Below are 14,186 nucleotides of genomic sequence, written 5' to 3' on the forward strand. Positions count from 1 at the left end.
GATGTACTATCTTTTTTTTTTTTTGAGATGGGGTGGGGTCTTGCTCTGACAGCCAGGCTGGAGTACAGTGGTGCAGCGTGGCTCACTGCAGCATTGACCTCGCAGGTTCAAGCGATTCTCCCACCTCAGCCTCCCAAGTAGCTGGGACCACAGTTGGGCACCACCATGCTGCATAATTTTTACATATTTTGTAGAGATGGTGGTCTCACTATGTTGCTGAGGCTTGTCTTGAACTCCTGGACTCAAATGATCCTCCCAACTTAGTCTCCCAAAATGCTAGGATTACACATGTAAGCCACCTTGCCCCAGCCCTGCTGTCTTTATTAACATCAGAGATGCCAGGACATGAGTGTCAGGCCTTTATATAGTTAAAAAAGGCAGACGCGGTGGCTCACGCCTGTAATCCTAGCACTTTGGGAGGCCGAGGCAGGCGGATCACCTGAGGTCAGGGGTTCAAGACCAGCCTTGCCAACATGGGGAAACCCTGTCTCTACTAAAAAAATACGAAAATTAGCCAGGTATGGTGGCACACGCCTATAATCCCGGCTACTCGGGAAGCTGAGGTGGGAGAATTGCTTGAACCCAGGAGGCAGAGGTTGCAGTGAGATGAGATTCTGCCACTGCATTCCAGCCTGGGCAACAGAGACTGTGCCTCAAAAAAAAAAAAAAACCCAGGCCGGGCGCGGTGGCTCACGCTTGTAATCCCAGCACTTTGGGAGGCCGAGGCGGGCAGATCACGAAGTCAGGAGATCGAGACCACAGTGAAACTCCGTCTCTAGTAAAAATACAAAAAAAAATTAGCCGGGCGTGGTGGCGGGCGCCTGTAGTCCCAGCTACTCGGAGAGGCTGAGGCAGGAGAATGGCGTGAACCCGGGAGGCGGAGCTTGCAGTGAGCCGAGATTGCGCCACTGCACTCCAGCCTGGGCGACAGAGCGAGACTCCGTCTCAAAAAAAAAAAAAAAAAAAACCCCAAAAAACTTTTTTTGGAAATATTTACTGAGTATCCTTTCAGTAAATATTTGCAGAAAAAATATGGCTGGGGATGCAGCTGTGAACAAGATAGGTGAGGCCCCACGCTCAGCGTGCTGGCAGTGCTCACAGCCCTCCCTTGCTCTCGGCCCCTCCTCTGCCGGGGCTCCCACTTTGGCGGCACTTGAGGAGCCCTTCAGCCCACCGCTGCACTGTGGGAGCCCCTTTCTGGGCTGGCCAAGGCCAGAGCCGGCTCCCTCAGCTTGCAGGGAGGTGTGGAGGGAGAGGCGCCAGCGGGAACCGGGGCTGTGCGTGGCGCTTGCGGGCCGGCTGGAGTTCTGGGTGGGCGTGGGCTTGGCGGGCCTCCCCACTCAGAGCAGCCGGCCGGCCCTGGGCAGTGAGGGGCTTAGCACCCAGGCCAGCAGCTGTGGAGGGTGTACTGGGTCTCCCAGCAGTGCCGACCCACCGGCACTGCGCTCCATTTCTCACCCGACCTTAGCTGCCTTCCCGCGGGGCAGGACTCGGGACCTGCAGCCCGCCATGCCTGAGCCTCCCACCCTCTCCGTGGGCTCCTGTGCGGCCCGAGGCTCCCTGAGGAGCGCCGCCCCCTGCTCCAGGGCGCCCAGTCCCATCGACCACCCAAGGGCTGAGGAGTGCGAGCGCGCGGCCTGGGACTGGCAGGCAGCTCCACCTGCAGCCCGGGTGAGGATCCACTGGGTGAGGATCCACTGGGTGAAGCCAGCTGGGCTCCTGAGTCTGGTGGAGACGTGGAGAACATTTATGTCTAGCTCAGGGTTTGTGAACACACCAATCAGCACCCTGCGTCTAGCTCAGGGTTTGTGGATGCACCAATCAACACTCTGTGTCTGGCTGCTCTGGTGGGGCCTTGGAGAACCTTTGTGTCTATACTCTGTATTTAGCTGATCTGATGGGGACGTGGAGAACCTTTGTGTCTAGCTCAGGGATGGTAAACGCACCAATCAGGGCCCTGTCAAAACAGACCACTCGGCTCTACCAATCAGCAGGGCGTGGGTGGGGCCAGATAAGAGAATAAAAGCAGCCAGCAGTGGCAACCCGCTCGGGTCCCCTTCCACGCTGTGGAAGCTTTGTTCTTTCGCTCTTTGCAATAAGTCTTGCTGCTGCTCACTCTTTGGGTCCACAGTGCTTTTATGAGCTTAACACTCACTGCGAAGGTCTGCAGCTTCACTCCTGAAGCCAGTGAGACCAGGAGCCCACCGGGAGGAACGAACAACTCCGGACGTGCGGCCTTAAGAGCTGTAACACTCACCGTGAAGGTCTGCAGCTTCACTCCTGAGCCAGCGAGACCACGAACCCACCAGAAGGAAGAAACTCCAGACGCGCCACCTTAAGAGCTGTAACACTCAGCGCGAGGGTCCGTGGCTTCATTCTTGAAGTCAGTGAGACCAAGAACCCACTAATTCCGGACACACTAGGATGTGTGGAGGAAACTCCAGGGGTCAGGGAGGGGGACTCAGGAGGGCTTAGCTCAGCAGTGACAGGCACAGCATGTGCATAGGCTCAGCACACATGGGGCCTGCCCCAGGCCCTGGAGGGCACAGGACAAAGGTCTAGAAGAAATGCACCATCTTCCCAATTTATAGCCACAGAAATTCGGGGAGCATGTGGGAGTGGATTTTAAGGGATGTTTCACCCTGCAGAACCCACAGCTGGCATCGCCCCAAAAGTGGTGGCCAGGAGTGCCCCAAAGGGCACACAGGGTGGCCCCAAAGCATCGCAAGATGGGGCCATTTGGGATCTGAAGTAAGGAATACTAAACGCCAGGGTGAGCAGTCCAGGGCATTTATTAGGGGAACTTACAGAAGGCCGCAGTGTATCCTTGCAACAGAAGCGAGAAAAGGGATGCCCTCCCTCGCTATCTCTGCAGCAAGGGGACATGGTGTGGAGTGGATATGGAAGTTTAAGGGATTTGGCTCAGGGCTGGGCCAGTTTCTTTCAGTGTTTTAGCCAACAACCTAGATTTTTTTTTTTTTTTTTTTGAGACGGAGTCTTGCTCTGTCATTTAGGCTAGAGTGCAGGGGCGAGATCTCCGCTCACTGCACCCTCCATCTCGCGCTTCCCGGGTTCAAGCAATTCTTGTGCCTCAGCCTCTTGAGTAGCTGGGATTATAGGCGCTCGCCAGTATGCCTGGCTAATTTTTGTATTTTTAGTAGAGATAGGGTTTCGCCATGTTGGCCAGGCTGGTCTTGAACACCGCACCCAGCCTAGAATTTTTTAATTTAATTTTTTAAAAATTAGAGATAGGGCCTTACCATCTTACGCAGGCTGGTCTTGAATTCCTAGGCTCAAACAATCCTCCTGCCTCAGCCTCCCAAAGTGCTGGGATGACAGGCGTGAGCCACATGCCCAGCTGTACTTTGTGATTCTTGGTCAGGTCACAGAAAGCAGGGGAGGCCGGGTGCGATGGCTTATGCCCTTCATCCCAGCACGTTGGGAGGCTGAGGCGGGTGGATCACCTGAGGTCGGGAGTTCAAGACCAGCCTGGCCAACATGGTGAAACCCTATCTCTACTAAAAATACAAAAATTAGCTGGGTGTGGTGGCGCATGCCTGTAATCTCAGCTACTTGGGAGCCTGAGGGATGAGAATCACTTGAATCCGGGAGGTAGAGGTTGCAGTGAACTGAGATTACACCACTGCACTCCAGCCTGGGCGACAGAGCGAGACTGTCTCAAAAAAAGAAAAAAAAGTAAGGGGAACAAGGAGACCCTACAGTAGGGATAATGGGGGAAGGAACAAAACATTGGGTCAGGTTGTGTTTATTGATAACGGGTCCACTAAGCAGAGGTTCTGGACTTCATGCTACCACTGCTGGGGTTCGACTGGTTGGTTGGTGAGCTACAACACAGACCAAAAAGTGACCTACACAAAGTCAGACTGAAATGCCAGGCCTGCCTCTGTGCGTGGCAGAGGATGGGACTCAAAGGCTTGGGGAGGTTGGAGTGTCAGAGTGGATTTGTCTTTTGAGACCTACTCACCCACCCCGGGAGAGGAGAGAGGACACACCTCTTACCACCCCCATGAGAAATAAATGTGTGAGGGGAACGATCCTCTTTCAAGAGCTCTGTGATCACCTTTCTCCAGCAGATCTGGAATTACGGTGGCAACTGCAGTCCCTGGGTTGGGAAAGCTACGTACAGGGGAGTAAGTGGATCCCGGGGGGCAGGGCTCAAAGGCTCAAAACAAGGTGGGCGTGGCTGCAGCAGTGAACAGCAGAGGTCAACCAGCGATCACAATAATCTGACTCACAGAGACCCACGACCCACGGCGTTGACTTGTGGATCATGGTGTTCCCAGAAGTGAAATAGAAGCTGACTGAACTCTTTTTTTTTTTTTTTTTTTGAGACGGAGTTTCGCTCTGTTGCCCAGCCTGGAGTGCAGTGGCGCAATCTCGGCTCACTGCAAGCTCCGCCTCCCGGGTTCACGCCATTCTCCTGCCTCAGCCTCCCGAGTAGCTGGGACTACAGGCGCCCGCCACCACGCCCGGCTAATTTTTTTTTGTATTTTTAGTAGAGATGGGGTTTCACTGTGGTCTCGATCTCCTGACCTCGTGATCCGCCCGCTTCAGCCTCCCAAAGTGCTGGGATTACAAGCGTGAGCCACCGTGCCCGACCCTTTTTTTTTTTTTTCTGGAGACAGATTCTCACTCTGTCACCCAGGCTGGAGTGCAGGGGCACGATCTTCGCTCACTGCAACCTCCACCTCCCGGGTTCAAGCAGTTCTCCTGCCCAGCCTCTGGAGTAGCTGGGACTACAGGAATGTGCCACCATGCCCAGATAATTTTTGTATTTTTAGTAGAGACGGGGTTTCACCAAGTTGGCCAGGCTTGTCTTGAACTCCTGACCTCAGGTGATCCTCCTGCCTCGGCCTCCCAAAGTGCAGGGATTACATGAGCCACTGGGCCAGGCTGACCGAATCTTACTTAATCTGTGTAAGCAGAAGAGTTCTAGGTCAAGTGAACAAAAGTCTAAGACAAATAAAAATCCCAGAGTCAGGCTGGGCATGGTGGCTCACGCCTGTAATCTCAGCACTTTGGGAGGCTGGGGAAGGAGGATCACTTGAGCCCAGGAGCTCGAGACTAGCCTAGGCAACATACTGAGACCCCCACCCCCTCCATCTCTACAAAAAATACAAAATTAACTAGACACGGTGGCACACACCTGTAGTCCCAACTACTCAGGAGGCTGAGGCAGGAGAATTGCTTGAGCCCAGGAGGCTGAGGCTGCAGTGAGCCTTGATCATGCCACTGCAGTCCAGCCTGGGTGACAGAGTGAGACCCTGTCTCAAAAAAAACAACCCTCCAGCCGGACGTGGTGGCTCACGCCTGTAATCCCAGCACTTTGGGAGGCCAAGGCGGGAGGATCACCTGAAGTTAGGAGTTCTAGACCAGCCTGGCCAAAATGGCGAAACCCTGTCTCTACTAAAAATACAAAAATTAGCCGGGTGTGGTGGTGGGCGCCTGTAATCCCAGCTACTCGGGAGGCTGAGGCAAGAGAATTGCTTGAACCTGGGAGGCGGAGGTTGCAGTGAGCTGAGGTTGTGCCACTGCACTCCAGCCTGGGCAACGAGCGAGACTATGTCAAAACAACAACAAATAACAACAAAACAGCCAGGCGCGGTGGCTCACGCCTGTAATCCCAGCACTTTGGGAGGCCGAAGCGGGTGGATCACGAGGTCAGGAGATCGAGACCATCCTGGCTAACATGGTGAAACCCCATCTCTACTAAAAATACAAAAAATTAGCTGGGCGTGGTGGCGGGCGCCTGTAGTCCCAGCTACTCGGGAGGCTGAGGCAGGAGAATGGCGTGAACCTGGGAGGCAGAGCTTGCAGTGAGCAGAGATTGTGCCACTGCACTCCAGCCTGGATGACAGAGTGAGACTCTGTCTTAAAAAAAAAAAAAAAAAACCAACCAAACAAAAAAACCCCGTCTCTTGAGAAAAACCCAGAACCATGGCCCTCAATGAATTCTCACACTGGAGCCAGGTCACAGACCCAAAACTCCATTCAGACCCACACCGCTGAATGGAGGGGGCCAGGTGCCTTGAGGAAGGATCCCCCAGATTTATCCTGTTCGTCTTTTCCCAGCCTTCAAGGGGATGTCTGCGGCTGTGCACTGGGGAAAAGGAGATCATGAGAACTTCTGGGGACTCCTGGATGCTGGCTCTGAACCGATGCGAACTCTGGAGTCAAACGCCACTGGGTCAGAATAGGGGCTTATGAAGGCCCAGACCAAGGGAGCATTGGTTCGGGTCCGATCCCAGTGGGCCCGTCCCGTGGTCATCCCTGGTTCCGGGTGTACGATTGGAAGAGACACCCTCAATGGAAGGCAGTGTCCCCCCACAGGAGGGGCAGCGCCTGCGATGCAGGCCACAGTGGAGACCTGGGAGAGGCCAGAGGTGCTGCTAGCCCCTTCAGCCTGCTCACCCCTCACAGGGCTGACTCTGTCACCTGCCGGCCCCTCCCCAGCCCGGTCTAGTGGTCCCTGCTCTGACGTGGAGTCAGTGGCCGTTGCAGAGGCCGCTGGCTCCCTAGCTGGCCTCGGACTCCTTGCGTGACCCTGATCTTGGGCGAGACATTCGACCTTCCTCTCTTTGTGCCTCCCTTAGTGGCAACCAGCCTGTCTCCCTGTTGGATGAGGGCACAGGAGAGCCACCCGGGGCGGGCAGGGGATGCTACAGATGCATGGGTGCTGTGTGCATTGCCCTGTGGGTCAGAGGCCTGACTCCTGGCACTGCTAGCCAGTGGGCTCTCGGTCTAGAGGTGGGGGTGCATGGGGCGGGTGTTGGGAAGAGTGAGCGTTGATGAAAGCACCAAGGGCCCCTCGGGGAGGACTGCACCCAGAAGGGACCTCCTGCTGCTTGCCCCTCCCCACCATGTGCTGTGGCAGCCACCTGTTCTAGCAAATGTCTCCATCTCTGCCCTGCTGGGGGCCAGAACTGAGGCTAGCTGCCAGAATCTCCCTGGAGCTGCGGAGAGCAGGGAGGTGTCTCTCAACCCCTAATTCTAGCTCCCACCCATGCCCTGACTTTTTTATACCTGGACCCCAGTGTGTCCAACTCTGGCCACCGGCTAAAGTGGAGCCTGTTCTGGGGCTGCCCTGGCCACCCAGTGTCTTCGTTGGCTCTTGGGCACTGTCCCATCCCAGCCTGTGGCCTGCCCACCCCCTAGCCCAGCAGGTGAGAGCAGGCCCGCTGCAGCGACTGACCCCAGTGCAGCAGGTACTCTCCTTAGCTTCATTCTTCTGGGGAGACAAGGGGGACTCAGAGAACACAGTGATTATTAGTCTGAGGCCACACAGCTGGGAGAAGCCCTGTGTCCTCTGCCGCCGGGGACCTGAGCCACTCCAGGCCACATGTGGCCGGCCGCCAGTGGCCTCTGATCAGGGTCTTTGTCCTGCCATGCCGAGTCAGTTGGTGATGGCGGGTCTGGCAGGGGGTGCACAGGGCTCCCAATACTGTCCGAGGCAGCCAGTTCGGGTCCTCTATGCCCACACCTGCCCCTTTCTGTTTCTCCCTGAATGAGGGGCAGGGGCTCTGGGAAGGGCTCTGTGGGCAGGTCCTGTGGAAGGTGGCTCTGCTGCGGCGAGGAGGGAGCTGCTGGGTGGGCAGTGGACTTCCCAGGCACAGGGCCAGGCAAGGGCCTGGGCTGTGCTGCCTTCTCCCAGCAGTCCCAGCTCTGCATCTGGGGCCAGTGTTTCCCCGAGAGTGGACTCAGGCCCAAGAGCAGACTGGCCTTCGCCTGCAAACTGGGCCCCTGTGTGCAGGGCTGTGTCCCCAGGGCTGTCTACCAGGCTCAGGCCTGTAGCTGGGTGGCTAGAGGCCTGCTGGCGCCTGGGGATCTCAGCCACAGCAGTGCAGGGGTGGTGATCCTGGCAGGGGCTGGGGAGTAGTGCCTCCTGCCTGCATCCCAGGCTCATCCGAACATCCATGTTAAGAGCGGCGTGGTGGGCCGGACGCAGTGGCTCACGCCTGTAATCCTAGCACTTTGGGAGGCCGAGGCAGGGGGATCACCTGAGGTCATGAGTTCCAGACCAGCCTGATCAAGACGGAGAAACCCCATCTCTACTAAAATACAGAATTACCCAGATTCCCCGGGTGTGGCTCACGGAGGTTGTGGTGACCCAAGATCACGCCATTGTACTCCAGCCTGGGCAACAAGAGCAAAACTCTGTCTCAGAAAAGAAACAAAAAGGTGTGGTAGGGAGGTGGGGGTGGGAGGGGGCAACTGGGTTCAGGAGGTGGGGGGGCCGGCAAGCAGACTGCTTGGGTGGGGAGACGGGTGAACTCCAGGACCCCAAGGCCCCCTCACACTGAGAGCCCAGGGAGGGATGGCTGCGGGCAGGGTCTGTATGCTGGGTCACCGGAGGAGGGGGTGGTGTTTCCAGCAATGCAGCGTCTGGTGTGGAATCAGTCACCCTACCCTCCCGCTCCTGCTGAGTGACACCGCATCCTCGGGGCTGCCCCCGCGTCTTTATTGAGGAATAGAAAACTCTGAGGGGGCAGCCCCTTCCTCCCCAGGGCACGGCCTTGCCCCTCAAGGGTTGGGTTCAGGGGCAGCCGGTAGGCCTGGGCACGGCTGGGTGGTCACCTCGGGCGAGGGACGGGGAAGAAAATGGAACTGTGTGTCTGAGACACCGCGATCCCTAGTCGGGCTCAGGCCTGGCTCAGAGCAGCCACCAGGAAGCGTCTGCGGCCCGTATCGGGGAACAGACCATACTTTGGACTCTTGCTCAACCGCCGCTTCCCGCTCTCAGTGGCAGCTGCCGCGCAGAGCCTGGCTCTGGTGGGGCTGGGGGCCGTGGGCAGCCCCCGGGAGCCGCCTACCCGCGGACGGGCCGGCAGGTGGGAGGGGGCGTCCAGAAGGGTAGGCGAAGGCACCGCGGCCCGGTGCAAGCCCCGGCCCTCGAGGCGGCCTCCCGGCCCTGGGCGCGGGACGTGCGCAGGACTGACCAGCAGGGGGCGCGCTCGCTCCGTGCTGCTGGGCCACATGGGCTGAGTGCGCAGGCGCCGAGTCGTGCCGGCGCTGTAGTTCCCCGGGTGGCCGCGGGGGGCGCAGCGGAGGCAGCGAGCGGTCCGCTCAGAGAAGCCCGCCCCCTCGGCCACGCCCGCCCTTGGGCCGGAGCTAGGGACCCAGGCCGAGGCCTCTGGTCGTCTGAGGGTGCCAGGGGTAGCTGCAGGGCGTTTGCTGGGCTTCACGAAGTGACCGCTACGGGGAGTGCAGTCGCAGCCACAGGTGCCCCTTCCAGGTTCACTGGAGGACAGAGCCTGGGGCGGGGGCGGGGGCGGCCGGTGCGAACGGCAGGCGTGGTTGGGGGCGCGGGTGGAGGCAGGACGCCCCCAGCCCTTTCTTCAGGGCGCTGCGTGGGAACCAGGCTGCCCGGACCTGGCCCGCCCTCAGGGCTAGATCATAGGGTTCCACCTCCCAGGCCTCTTTCCTCCGCCCACCTCTCCCCGCTACAACCCAGACAGCTCCTAGCTGCCTTGCCCCAACCAGAGTCCTCTCTGCAAAATAACAACCAGACCAGGTCCCTCCCTCAAAGGTTCCCACAGTCCTTGCCTGCTCTGACCTAGGCTGACCCCACCTCTCCAGCTTGATTTCCTACTCCATAAATGAGATCGGTGTTGTTTATCATAATTACGGTTTGGGGTGGTTTCTTTTTTTTTTTTTTTTTTTGAGACGGAGTCTGGCACTGCCGCCCAGGCTGGAGTGCAGTGGCACGATCTCGGCTCACTGCAACCTCTGCCTCCCGGGTTCACGCCATTCTCCTGCCTCAGCCTCCCGAGTAGCTGGGACTACAGGCGCCTGCCACCGCTCCCGGCTAATTTTTTGTATTTTTGGTAGAGCCGGGGTTTCCCTGTGTTAGCCAGGATGGTCTCGATCTCCTGACCTCATGATCCGCTCACCTCGGCCTCCCAAAGTGCTGGGATTACAAGCGTGAGCCACCGCGCCCGGCCTGGTTGTTTCTTCTTGAGAAGGGGGTCTCTCTGTTGCCTGGGCTGGAGTGCAGTGGCATGACCATGGGTCACTGCAGCCTTGAATTCCTGGACTCAAGCGATCCTCCCACCTCAACCTCCCGAATAGCTAGGACTACAGGTGTGCTACTATGCCCCGCTAATTTTTGTATTTTTAGTAGAGACAGGTCTCTACTAAAATAGCCATGTCCAGGCTAGTCTGGAACTCCTGGGCTCAAGTGACACTCCCGCCTCGGTCTCCCAAAGTGCTGGGATTACAGGCATGAGCCACTGTGCCTGGCTAATTTAAAAAAAAAATTTTTTGTAGAGACGTGCTCTGGCTTTGTTGCCCAGGCTGGTCTTGAATTCCTGGGCTCAAGGGATCCCCCGCCTCGGCTTCCCAGAATGCTGGGATTACAGGTGTGAGTTCCTCAGCCCAGTCAATTATGTTGTTTTTATTGCCTGCAACACCTGAACCCAAACCCTTTCACCTGCACCTCCAGGCAAACCAGACCCCACTCTAGAAACACACCCCTTGCATTCCTAGAGTTTGTTTTTCCTTCTTCTGTTTTGTCCTTCTACACGCATCACAACCCTTCTAGAAGCTTTTCTTCGGGGCTCTGCCCCAGTGGTCCTCTCCTTCCCCCACAGCAGGGGCCTGGGTGGGCCTCCTCTCTGCATGCATAAACTGGGCCCCTGTTACCCTCTTGCGGGCCTCACCCATCCCAGGTCAAGGAGCTCCTCAAAGCCATCAACCACAACACCTTCATCTCATTCTCTCTCTCTTTTTTTTGAGATGGAGTCTGGCTCTGTCGCCCACGCTGGAGTGCAGTGGCACGATCTCGGCTCACTGCAACCCCCGCCTCCCAGATTCAAGCGATTCTCCTGCCTCAGCTTCCTGAGTAGCTGGGATTACAGGCACACGCCAACATGCCGGCTAATTTTTGTATTTTTAGTAGAGATAGGGTTTCACCATGTTCACCAGGATGGTCTTGATCTCTTGACCTCGTGATCTGCCTGCCTTGGCCTCCCAAAGTGCTGGGATTACAGGCGTGAGCCACCATGCCCAGTCTTTTTTTGTTTGTTTGTTTGAGATGGAGTCTTGCTCTTTTGCCCAGGCTGGAGTACAGTGGCACAATCTCAGCTCACTGCAACCTCTACCTTCCCCAGGTTCAAGTGATTCTTCTGCCACAGCCTCTCGAGTAGCTGGGACTACAGGCATGCGCCACTACATCCAGCTAATTTTTTTTTTTTTGTATTATTTTACTAGAGACGCGGTTCGCCATGTTGACCAGGCTGGTCTTGAACTCCTGACCTTAGGTGATCCGCCTGCCTCAGCCTCCCAAAATGCTGGGATTACAGACATGAGCCACCACACCCAGCCCCAAATATATTTTAAATGTCTCCTTTTCCCTCTCACCAATGCCACCTCCCCAGCCCAAGGCTCAGTCATTCCTCACCTTCAGTACTGTGATAACCCGGTTTAGAACCTAGTTGATGCGGGCCAGGCACAGTAGTTCGGTCTCCCAAAGTGCTGGGATTACAGGCGTGAGCCACCGTGTCTGGCCCTCGTTCTCTTTCTTAAACGCTGAGCCCTTGGGGTGCTGCGTACAGTAGCAGCAGATGAACAAATGTTCATCCACTCACACCACCTGCTGCCCACTCCCCTGCAGGGTTGCACAATCCTGGGAGGGGTGCCAGATGTGTACCCCACATCTGCATGTGTGTGTTGGCGGTCTGGGGAACGGTCAAGCCACCTGTCACCCTCTCCAGGCCCTGGGCACTAAGGCTGTGGTTAACAGAGCTTGGGTTAAGAAGCCCTGGGAAGAAGGTTGGTGGGGCCTCAGTGACAGAGGGCCAGGAGGCGGCTGGGGAGGGGCTCAGGGTTACCTGTGGATAAGCTTTCTCCACTTCCAACCCCTCACGGCCCCCCACTCTCTGTCTCCTTGTAAAACCTTGGAGGTTATTCATGGTTCAGCCCCTGACTTCCTGTCTTACCAAGTTTCATCTCCAGGACATTTACAAGCTACTCTTGGCTTCAAAGGGTTTGTTGGCTGCAGCGCAGGAGAGGGGAGGAGAAGGTGGCCAGAGCCAGGTGGGCTGGGTGCCAGGGCCCCTGGGGTTTGCTTCCAGTCATGGACTAGGCCTGCTGGCCCTGGGCTTCCCCTTCCACCTCAACTCCAGGGCCTTTTTGGTCTCGAAGTCTCTCTCGGAGTATGATTCTTTGCTGGGCCCCAGAACTCCAAGCCGGGGAGCCCCTGGTGTGTATCCAGGTCTAAGGCGAGGGAGGGCAACTGGAGTCAGAGAGAGGACAGCAGTGACCAGCCTGGGAGATGAGGGATGGAGTCCTGGCTCTCGGCCAGAGGGGTGGGGAGAGGGGTAGGGGTTGAGTTTGAAGGCTCTGAAGCCTAGGAGGGGTGCGGCAGGGGTGGGGGTTGGGAAGAGGAATTTAGAGCTCTCGGCCTGGCTGCAGGTTCTGAGTCCTCCTGAGCATTGAGCCGAGCAAGACGGGCCACGTGCCTGTGTGGTCCACTGCGGGGGTGAGGTGCTGCCCCTGGAAGTAGGGCAAATGGAGGTACCCTTGCTGGGGATCCTGTCTGCTGGCCGGGGGGGACTTGCTCTTCAGAAGGGGCTTACAGGCAGCCAGGCACCGTGGCTCGCGCCTGTAATCTCAGCACTTTGGGAGGCCGAGGCGGGTGGATCACCTGAGGTCAGGAGATCGAGACCATCCTGGCCAACATGGTGAAACCCCATCTCTACTAAAAATACAAAAAATTAGCTGGACGTGGTGGCACTCACCTGTAATCCCAGTTACTCGGGAGGCTGAGGCAGGAGATTCACTTGAACCTGGGAGGCAGAGGTTGCAGTGAGCCAAGATCACGCCATTGCACACAAGCCTGGGCGACAGAGCGAGACTCCCTCTCAAAAAAAAAACAAAAGAAAAACAGAAGGGGGCTTACAGGCTCTGAAAGTGGTGTGGGGTGTCACTTCGGGCTTTCCACACTGTGTGAAGGTGCCTGGGGCCTGGCCACAGGCCTCTGAACCCCCCTCCACCTGTGCCCACGTGCATACTCACAGAAGATGTGCACACTCACCAGGGTCCACAGACAGGCACACAGAGTCCCACGCCCTATGCAGCGCATGGGACTCCTGGGCCTGTGTCCAGTCCCCTTGCACCTGATGAACATGCTCCTGGTGGCCTTCCAGTCCATCGAGACCATCGACAGGGCTGGACAGACCTGGCCACAGAGGACTCGCTTGGGTTTGATTGAACGCTGCTCTGCCCTCCCCACAGGGCTGGGAGACTTCCATGCCTGGCTTAGGGCTGGTCTGGCTTAGGGCTATGAAACTGGAGGAGGTGGGGCTGGGGGAGGGCAAGGAGAGCCCTGTTTCTGTGGGACCCTCCTCTTGTCCTGTTCAGATCCACCCTGGAGAGAGAGGCAGAAATGGGACTACCGGCCTGGAAGAAGGATTGCTACATTTTGTTTGTTTGTTTCTTTCTTTTTTTTGGAGACAGTGTCTAGCTCTGTCACCCAGGCTGGAGTGCAATGGTGCAATCTTGGCTCATTGCAACCTCTGCCTCCCAGGTTCAAGCGATTCTCCTGCCTCAGCCTCCCAAGGGGCTGGGATTACATGCACGAGCCACTATGCCCAGCTAATTTTTGTATTTAGTAGAGACGGGGTTTTGCCATGTTGGCCAGGTTGGTCTTGAACTCTCGACCTCAGATGATCACCCGCCTCAGCCTCCCAAAGTGCTGGGATTACAGGCATGAGCCACTGCGCCCGGCCTGATTGCTACATTTTTATAAACTGAGCTGGGCCAGGCTGGTGGGCAAGAGGCAGTTTGCAGGGCCCAGTTATTCATGGGGGTTGGGGGAGGGAACAGGAAATAGTAGCAAATCGCCTTCTCTCTGTGCTGATTCCTCCAGGAAGACCCAAGGGAGAGGAGTGAGGGTGGCTGGAAGCAGGCTGGCTCCCAGCAGGCAGGAGACTGAAGACAGTGGGGAAGCACCCTTCCTGACGCTGGGAATCTGGTCTGCCTTGGCAAATCCTGGGAAGCCCCACAACCCTTGTCTGTCAGAGTGTCCCTGGGTCACCAGGAACAAGATCCTGGGTTCAGCAAGCCAGGCCTGCTTGCCACCGTGAGGCCAGTGATGCCTTTCTGCTCCAGCCTTGTCTGCAGGGAAGACGGAATTATGAGATAGGTCCTCAGGTTCCCCAGGGCGG

The sequence above is a fragment of the Symphalangus syndactylus genome, chromosome 14 (assembly GCF_028878055.3).
Source record: "Symphalangus syndactylus isolate Jambi chromosome 14, NHGRI_mSymSyn1-v2.1_pri, whole genome shotgun sequence".
NCBI classification, from domain to species: domain Eukaryota; kingdom Metazoa; phylum Chordata; class Mammalia; order Primates; family Hylobatidae; genus Symphalangus; species Symphalangus syndactylus.